The sequence below is a fragment of the Pelmatolapia mariae genome, linkage group LG10_11 (genome assembly GCF_036321145.2).
Source record: "Pelmatolapia mariae isolate MD_Pm_ZW linkage group LG10_11, Pm_UMD_F_2, whole genome shotgun sequence".
Classification (NCBI taxonomy): Eukaryota; Metazoa; Chordata; class Actinopteri; order Cichliformes; family Cichlidae; genus Pelmatolapia; species Pelmatolapia mariae.
Genome location: NC_086236.1, coordinates 7,650,708 through 7,660,352, shown reverse-complemented (window position 1 = coordinate 7,660,352; position 9,645 = coordinate 7,650,708). Strand labels below are relative to the sequence as shown.

The 9,645-nt window shown below is 39.3% G+C and overlaps 1 long non-coding RNA gene across 1 annotated transcript; it reads left to right on the top strand.

The window, feature by feature from the left end:
* Positions 1 to 7,941: 7,941 nt before the first annotated feature.
* LOC134637770 (uncharacterized) lies at positions 7,942 to 9,307 on the top strand. The gene is made up of 3 exons (XR_010095170.1): positions 7,942 to 8,048; positions 8,899 to 8,947; positions 9,244 to 9,307. It is a non-coding gene; the product is annotated as an uncharacterized LOC134637770 (long non-coding RNA).
* Positions 9,308 to 9,645: the final 338 nt, after the last annotated feature.

Below are 9,645 nucleotides of genomic sequence, written 5' to 3'. Positions count from 1 at the left end.
GCGCCACTGGTATCGGTAAGCACAGGATTACCTCCTGAAGGAGAATGTCTGGCCATCATTTCATGCCCTGAAGCTCAAGCTCATTTGGGTTATGCAGCAGGACAACAATAATGTAAAAAGTGAATTTTGTTTTTGTTCGGGTTATCTTTGTCAAATATTACAATTGTTTCATGATCTGAAGTGTGGCAAATACTTAAAAGGAAGAAAAAAGTCAGGAAGGGGGCAAATACTTTTTCACAGCACAGTATGTTGTGCAAGGAACAACATAATTGTAGTAGTAATAGTAACTGCAATGTAATGTAGTACTATAACCATATCCATTACATCACTGCATTATAGACAAATGTAATGTATACATATTAGTGAGACAGTACTGTTATTTCCTTCTTATCATCTTCAGAAGTGCGGTGTCACTGTTGTGAAGCAGATTTTAATGCCTTACTTGCACTTGCTGCTAGGATTGAAAGAAATTAAAGCACAAACCACGGTCTCCTGCCTGATGAACGAGCAGCTTAAGTTCAAGCTTTTTCACAGCAGGGTGTATCGAGGTTTGAGGAGATTTGGGATCTTGGTTCATGTGGACTCCTGGGTGTTGCTGGTCTCAGTCATCTAATCATCAAGCCACAGTACTGTAACACTGAGGCCATCTCCAGGTGTTTTATAAAGATTTCCTCTGTGCGCTTGATCCTCTTGTGTACCATCCTGCTCTGTTTGCTCCAGTCTGATTCACCAGCTCAAGGCCTGAACATCATTCACACGACTAAATATTTTGACAGCTAGACAGCTTCTGGTCACGAACCTGTTTTCTTTTTTTAAGTAACAGGCACCTCCATCGTCTTCAGCCAGAAGATTTCCTTTTGTTCCGACTTCCCTCTCTCTCCACCTGCCTGACAGTTAAAGTGCAGCCTGGAGACAATCAAACGCTAATTACTTCAGACTCAACTCCCTTCAAACCTTACACAATGAGCACTTACCTCTTTCCCTGCATTACCAGTAATTTGTGTCCCGATTAAGGAGGGAAGGATGTTTTTGCAGTTTCATCAGTCAGAAGGGTGGGGAGCTTTGTGAGACCTGGACATGATGTCAGGATGCCGACATGAATAAATACCAGGTGTATTGTATAAAAGAGAAAGTTACATGATGATCTGCACCAACTGGCTCAACAGCTGATCCAGCTGTGCAGCACATCTGACACACCTAACCCTTAAGTACGGTGGCCCCTAGAGACAAAGCACGTACAAACTCCAAAACACTTGCAAACTCCAAAGCACTTGCAAACTCCAAAGCACTTGCAAACTCCAAAGCACTTGCAAACCCCAAAACACAACGGAAGTGCTCCAGGACGCTAGGGGCAGTGTTGAGCTTTTGTTACCTAGTAACTACACAAGCCATGAAGTACCAATGACCGGATTTGGGCTGTAGGCCGCATTTTAAGGCCGATTACGTCACAGCGACACGACGAAGGCTGTCCCAATTCAAAGGCTGCTCCAAATGCGGCCCTCAAATGCGTCCTTAATTTCCCTGAATTTTAAGGATGGGTCGGTGTAGCCTTCATGGCCCAACATACCCCAGATTTCATAGCGCGGCGGTGGTGTGGATAATTTTGCCGAAAAACGGCGGAAGCGGAGCGGCCGAAGAGTAAACTTTCAGAAGTAAGTACTGAATATTATGTCAGTTATTTATGTGCAAATGTTTTTATAATGAAGAACATTAAAACATTACTGTTGGACACATGTCGGGAAAGTTATGTGACATTAGCTTGGTTTTAAAGCCTTTACTTAAAAATATTCGCCGTTTAATGGTCGACCTTAGTCTTACAGAGATGTGATGATTTCATGGATAATTAAAGTCAGTCATATATCCACAAACACAACAAGCTGAAAGTCACTGATGCTGCTCGGTTTGCAGTCCTGAATATGACGGCACAAGCAGGATTCACTGCACTGTTAATGTCAGCTATGTTTTATTGTTGCCTCTGTTCGGTGGTGTCGAGCCAAACGGACTTTAACGTGTGTTTGAACGAGCTGACGGTTCACTCGTTAAGCTGAAAGAAAGATGCTTTAATCACAGGAGTCACACATGTGTCCACTGTACCATCTGGGAACTCTTCTTGTTTAGCACTCGTAATAACACAAACGCTAAATCCTCCTTCTCTTGTGCTGTTTTGTAGCAGTGTATACACCTGAGACTGTCACCTGTCTGTCTGTCCTGCACTCTCTCTCTGTTTCTTTCTCTCTGATTGTAGAATAAAAGTATGAACATGTGTTTATAAGTTACACTTGTGTTTGAATCCTGCAGCTTATTACACATTTGATTTCCTTGTGTGACAACTGCAAGTGTCCAGAGTGAGGACAGACTGAGGGACCCACTGCTGCACATCATCTGTGAGGCTTTGCACCCCTGATGATCCACCCGGGCAAACTCAGCCATGTGTGAGGAAGAGGAGGAGGAAGAGCCAGCAGCAGCTGACAGATGGAGAGAATAGACAGACTGTTCCCTGTTTGTGAAGGACTGGTAGAAAAGTTTAACATAACTAATGTCTGTCCTGAATCAGTCTTATTAGGTAATGTTCAAATAATGTTATCATCCTAGTGTTTTCAGTGTGGGAGAAAGTACCTAGGGCCTTCAAGTTACACACTATGAAAGGCAGCAACAAGTTTAATGTTCAGAAACCTAAAGTATGTATCAGCAGCAGAATGGAGCTAAAAATAAATGTTTGTTTCAGTTCTATGAAGCTTTGAGTATTTTGGATTAGTAGCACTGCTGTGTTTGTTGCATCATATTGCTGTAATTGTTTATATGCTTTATATATTCTGAGGTAAGTTGATCTATAGTGTTACATCATATTCTATAAGGATGTTATGTGTTTGTAGACTTTCTGCCCAGTTTGACCCATTTAGCAGAAGTCAGCCTGTTTAAGGCTCTGATATCTATTCTGTATGACTTAAAGCAGTTATGACATGGTCTGATTTTGTCACCCAATAAAGGAATATTTCATATATCAGTCTACTCTTCATTTTATCAGAAACACAGCTCGTACATTTTATTTTTATAAATATATGTAAGCAATGAGCCAAATTTAGTAATGCCAACATACTGAAGGAACAACATTTGTCTCTTATATATGATACACCTATATATATATATATATATATATATATATATATATATATATATATATATATATGTGTATGTATATGCACTGTCAAAGATACTTGTCTTTGAGTGAAGATTTAAGGTGATAAGACATATAAATAACTGCAACTTGAATCTGTAAGCTCAGTATTTAACACAGAGTTCATGTTAACTGCCGTAATAACTAATAATGATTAATATAATAACTATAATATTGGCCATATAATATTTACATTACCAAAGTGATATGACTTTAGTCTCATGAACAACATTAGCAAATTGTTATTTACTAACTAATCTTAAATGACTGTTCAGTACAGAAATGAAGCCCAAAAATCATGTTTTACTGTCCTGTGGTCTCAGCCTCAGATACTTATCAAATCACACAAAGCTCTTGTGGAAACAAACAAACAAATGAACAAAATATGTTCTCTTTCATTTCTGTCAAACCAAGTTGTATGACACGTTTCCAGCGGTTAGTATCATGGTTGCTAGGCAACCTGGGAAGTGCGTCGGTCATTGGTACTTTATGGCTTGTGTAGTTACTAGGTAACAAAAGCTCAACACTGCCCCTAGCGTCCTGGAGCACTTCCGTTGTGTTTTGGGGTTTGCAAGTGTTTTGGAGTTTGCAAGTGCTTTGGAGTTTGCAAGTGCTTTGGATTTTGCAAGTGCTTTGGAGTTTGCAAGTGTTTTGGATTTTGCAAGTGTTTTGGATTTTGCAAGTGCTTTGGAGTTTGCAAGTGTTTTGGATTTTGCAAGTGCTTTGGAGTTTGCAAGTGCTTTGGAGTTTGCAAGTGCTTTGGAGTTTGCAAGTGCTTTGGAGTTTGCAAGTGTTTTGGAGTTTGCAAGTGCTTTGGAGTTTGCAAGTGTTTTGGATTTTGCAAGTGCTTTGGAGTTTGCAAGTGTTTTGGAGTTTGCAAGTGCTTTGGAGTTTGCAAGTGTTTTGGATTTTGCAAGTGCTTTGGAGTTTGCAAGTGTTTTGGAGTTTGCAAGTGTTTTGGAGTTTGTACGTGCTTTGTCTCTAGGGGCCACCGTACTTAAGTATTAAATTGCTGTTGTGTTCAGTTTGTTTCGATCATGTAAACAATATACAGAAATTAGGAAAGAAAATAATTGTCACAAAACACTGTGTGCAGGCAGGAGAAGGACCCAAACGCAAATTCACCAGAACGGGGACTTGACTCAAAATATAGCTTTATTAACAGAACGGGAAACAAGGCGATACAAAAACAGTACAAAGCTAACTGGGAAAACAAAACTGACAGGGAGGCACGAGGAAAGTCACACAGCTTGACGGAGGATGCGACAAGGAACTGAGGGAGACGCAGACATAAATACTCAGAAGGATAACAAGGGATGTGGGAACACACGGGGAACACAGCTGACACTGATAATCATAACGAGACAGGGCAGGCGCAAACACAACATGGCATATACTGACGGGAAACTGACAAAGTAAAACAGGAAGTACACAGGACGGGGAGAGAGAACACGGGGAGAGCAAAGACATAACGGGCTGGGGAAAACATGGAATAAAACACGAGGAGAAACGAGGCATGGGAACTCACAGATACATGGAGGGGGACTCTAATAAACTAAACCAAACAACCTAGGAACCATGGAATAAATAAAGAACAAAATACAAAAACACAAGAAAACTATGACCCAGGACCATGACAATAATACAAGAAATGATATACAAAATAAAGCAAAATGCATAAGTGCAGCCTTCTGGACCGCTTTGCAAAGCGTGCAAGTTGCAGTTTCTCAGTAAATGCAGGGGAAGATGAATTCTTTTCAAACACTTTGTAACTCCTCTGTCTTATGACGTGCATTTTAGATCACAAACTGTTAAAAGCTCACTTTTATTTATTTATCTTAGACTGGTTACCTGTAAATGGATGGATCCTGGCAGCCTCCAGTTCCCAGGGAAAATGTCTATTCCTTGACTGGTTGGCAAGTGGTTGCTGGAGGTTTCAGCTGCAAAGAGGGTGACACACCAAAAGCCTACTTACAATTGCTTTGATCAACAGCAGATTACCCCAGTCATCAAGATGCTAACCTGTCTGGAAGCACTTACCACCTACTAGCAGGAAAGTAGTGAAATTTGAAAGTGTGATGCAAACTAGAAATGGACTTGCACAGCTGAAAAAACATCCCAAAAAAGAAGAGAACAGAGGAAACAAGCGCATGGCTGTGGCGGTCTGAGCCTCAGTGTGTGTTTCTCTGTTTCCTGTTTTATTGTGATAGTCTCTTTTCCTCTGTGAGTTATGTTATGTTCTGCTTCCCCTGTCTCGTCAGTCAGACTATGCTCAGTTGTGTTCCCCAGGTGTTTCCTCTCTGCTCTCTTTCCCTCTTGTGTATATATTGTCTGTGTCTCCCCTTGTCTGTTGTTGCGATCTCCCTCAATGTGTGGGCTTGCTGTTCAGTGGTTCCAGTCAATATGCTGTGATATCTACCAGTTTAGGTTCTGTGTATTCTTGGAACTTTAATAATAAAGCTCCAGTGAGTCCGGCCCTACATCTGTGTTCTGCACATATAAGGTCAACATAAAAGACTTCGGCTCTTCGGCTCTGAGAGCAAGTTCCGTATACTTAGTTTACAGTTCTCATTTAGCATTTGTCCTCTAATGATGATTCTTGGCTGCTTTACAGTTTTTATGCCAGTTATTAAAACAACTTCAGGTTTCTGTAGCATACTTTATATATAAACACCAATCTGCTCATTTCACCCTGTTTATATCAGCAATTAACTCTTCATTTCACTCATTTCTGTTACCTTTACCTGCCTCTTCTTGCATCTTTACTTGAGTTCCTTCTCCGTGTCCTGAATGTTAATGCGGCCTGACCAGCCAACTGCTCCCTGTTTTATTTAAAGCTCTTTTGTCAAAGTCCAAATTAAAATCTACCGCATCAATTACATTTTCCAGCATGGAAAAGTGTCTGCCGAGGTTGCCTCGGGAGGGTCTGAAAAGCTTTTGATTTTGAAATTATAGCGTTAGCTTTGGACCTCATCATCCCTTTGCCCCTTATCTCATTATTGTGATGTCCCTCGGTTTCAAGCTTTATATTCTGCAAGCCCTCTGATCAGAGCCCTCTATAGGTATTTTACCTAATGTTCTAATAGACTTGATGGATTTTTAAACGGGGGGAAAAAGTTTTTAAAAGTCTCACTATCCTGTCAAGTACTTCAAGCACATAGAGATTGAGAGTACATTCAGAGCAGTTTGAAGCCTGACATTTTAGGGTTTATAATCAACCCTTCTTTAATTATAAGTTGGTAAAAGTTCATATTTAATGAACTGTGCACCTACCCAACTAGTAATGAAAAGGTTGAGATATATTTTAAAAATAATAGAAATTCCAAAAGTGTCAAATTTTGTGCATTATAAATCACAGAAGCTCTACAAAAGCACAAAAACTTCAGATGCAGAGTTTTTCAAACTAAATAACTATATTATTTTATTGTCATGAGTTTTAGAATGAGGACTCAAATGCAGACATTCAGGCAGATGGGATAACAGAACGCAAGGCTCTTACTATGGCAGCTAGAAGGTCCGTCACAAACAAGTGCCTACATGTGAAAGTAAAACTTGAGCAGGCAGGGAGGTAAACAAGGAAGTTCAAGTGACATTAAGACAAAAGACAGAGGGAGACTGGACTATTTATACACATGAGGTAAAAAAAAAAAAAAAAAGGAAATGGAAACAGCTGGGAATTAAACAGGCAAAGGCTGAAAACAATGACAATTAGACAGGAAGGAAAAGAAACTGAAATGCAAGATACAACTAAATATCAAAAAAGAAACAAAACAAAAAGTCAGTTCAATTCTGTTTTACTTACATACCTTCAAATCACAACAACAGTTGTCTCAAGTTCCTACAATAATACAGAGAAAATTCCAACAATCAGACAGCTCCCTTTGAGCAAGCACTTGGCGACAGTGGGAAGGAAAAACTCCCTTTTAACAGGAAGAAACTTCCAAGAGAACCAGTCTTAGGGAGGGGCGGCCATCTGCCATGATCAGGTAGGGGTGAGAGGTGAAAGAGGAAATAGAACATTAATAATATAAAAAATAAAATGAACCTTGACCTGATGAAGCATTATCAGAAATAATCATTCATGCCAGTCCATTCAGAAGATGCTTGTTTTTTTGTTATCTTTTTTTATGATTCTTCTGATATTCATGATTCTGAGTGAAAGCTTTGAGTTTTCTTGTTTCTACAGGGAAACACAGAGACTCACTAAAATTACTACAAACTCTTTGAATCAGGTGTTGAAATATTGTTGTGGCTGCTAGTGTAAGCTAAGTACATGTAACTTACAAGAGACATGAGAAACGGCAGGTGCACTCATACAGAATTTGTACAGGTTTGGAAACGTGTGTACACAATTCTAAAAAAAAAAAAAAAAAATGCATAGGTAATTAATTACCTGATTATGTATCCACTGTATTTTGTGCCTGCCTATGTCTATATTTGCCACGTGACAGCGAGATGCTTAGCTGTAAGAGGTAAAAGATGAAAAATATTTGTTGGCTATACACTGTAAAATGTAATATTGTGTTTAATTAAAAATATTAAATAGGCTGAACTCAATTTTTATCAATTTGTTATTAGAACTCAATTTAAATAAGTTACCAGTACTTTTTATGCATAAACGCTGATAAACTCGATTAATTTGAGTTGTCTTAACTTAGAAAAACTAAGTAAGCTGGAAGTTTTGCTTCTCAGGGCGGAAGGATGAAAGATGTGTTTTGAAAATGCCACGTGACTACCGTCCTCCTCCCTCCTGGATCAGTCCGTGTGTTCACGGTGCATTCTTTATGGAATATGTTGAGCAAACCTGGAGAAGCTTCAGCTCAAGATATTATTGTTGTCATTGCTGTGGATCTTTACCTGATACACTGACTTGGTGAGTAAATGTTTACTCTTATTCAAACTGATTTGTGGCTTCTCTTAGTTAAGCACCAGGTTTATAATCTTGCTAGCTAGTTAGTGTTAGCCTAGCGTTGCTGCTGCCGCTGGGCTCATGTTACTTAAAAATTAACACCACAGCCTTAAAAACCTTACATAAAACTATGTCGGTGAAATTTTCTGTTGATCGTTTGAAATAATAATAATAATTGAATCGTTTGAGATAAGAGCCCAGGCAAAATTCTTTGGGAGGTGCAGCCGTTAGGGGTGGGGTAGGTGTGGGGGGTGGATAACAGAGCTCTCCGAAAACGTGGAAGCACTTTTGCAAATATGTGATATTTTGATAAATTAAGTAGATATTTGAGCATTACACAGCTACATTCTCGCCTGAAAATATCTTAAAAGGTTATTTTGTGACCCAGAAAGGGTAGTCTGGGGAAAAGGAGGATCGCATTTGTCGGTCGGTTGTCGGAGCCTGTGCGTACTTGTAAGCGCGGCAATGGCGGAGGAGCGCGGCTAAAAAACTTACTACTTTTTCTGGGTCACAAAATAAACTTTTAAGATATTTTCAGGCGAGAATGTAGCTGTGTAAAGTTCAAATATCTGCTCGATTTATCAAGACATCACATATTTGCAAAAATGCTCCGACGTTTTCGGAGACGTCTATTTTTTCATGCTTTGTGGCAGCTTTTGAACATCTGTGGCATCTATTAATGTCAAATCTAGCCTTTATTTAACAACATAAGCAAATTCTATGTTACAATGATTGCACAGCCATTAAGGATCAAATCAGTTTCTGAAATATGTTCTGTTTTTTCTCCCTCTGCTTGCTTCTTACTGTCTTTGAGGCTCGGGACCAGCACTCCTGTTGTTGGACAGAAAGACATCAACTCAGTGGTAAGTGTTTTGGTTTTCCAATATATTAGCAACTGTCAGTGACATTTATATTAATCAGGCTGAACTTTAATCATATTTTAGATCAGCCTGTTTTACTTATTGTTGTATTTGTGCTTTGGTTTGGGGAAGTTGTTTCTTTACTGATCTCCAAAAGTTGAATCTGTTCATCTGGACGTAGCGTTTTGTGGAAGAAACGTCCAGATGAACAGATTCAACTTTTGGAGATTTACTTTCCTGGATGATTGAGAATGCATCAAGACGTTCTTTACTGATCTTTTCCTGTCTTCTGTTATTAGACTTGAGATATGACTGCACTATGCTGTTGCTGTGACTCCAGTTAATTCTACAAGACATGCTGTGTAAGTAAACAAACAACAACAGTTTGGTCTGCATTTCTTGAAAGATCACATCCCCCAAACTTAGTTTAGAGGGTCTACACTGTATATAGTGAAGTCTGCAAGTTTTCTAACAGCAAAATTTGTTTTGTGCCCAAATCATTTTGCACATCATTAGAATGAAAGTTATTGGCCATGTTTGCATAGCCCTTTTTAAAATGATGCTTTCATGACATTATTGTGTGTTGCGTGGTGGTCACGGCTATCCAGACTGACAATTTGGGACATTGAATGTCACCTCTCCGGTGGGGAGGGAGCCTGAGATTGTCTAAATTGGAGTCTGTTCTATACCAAATGCAGAAA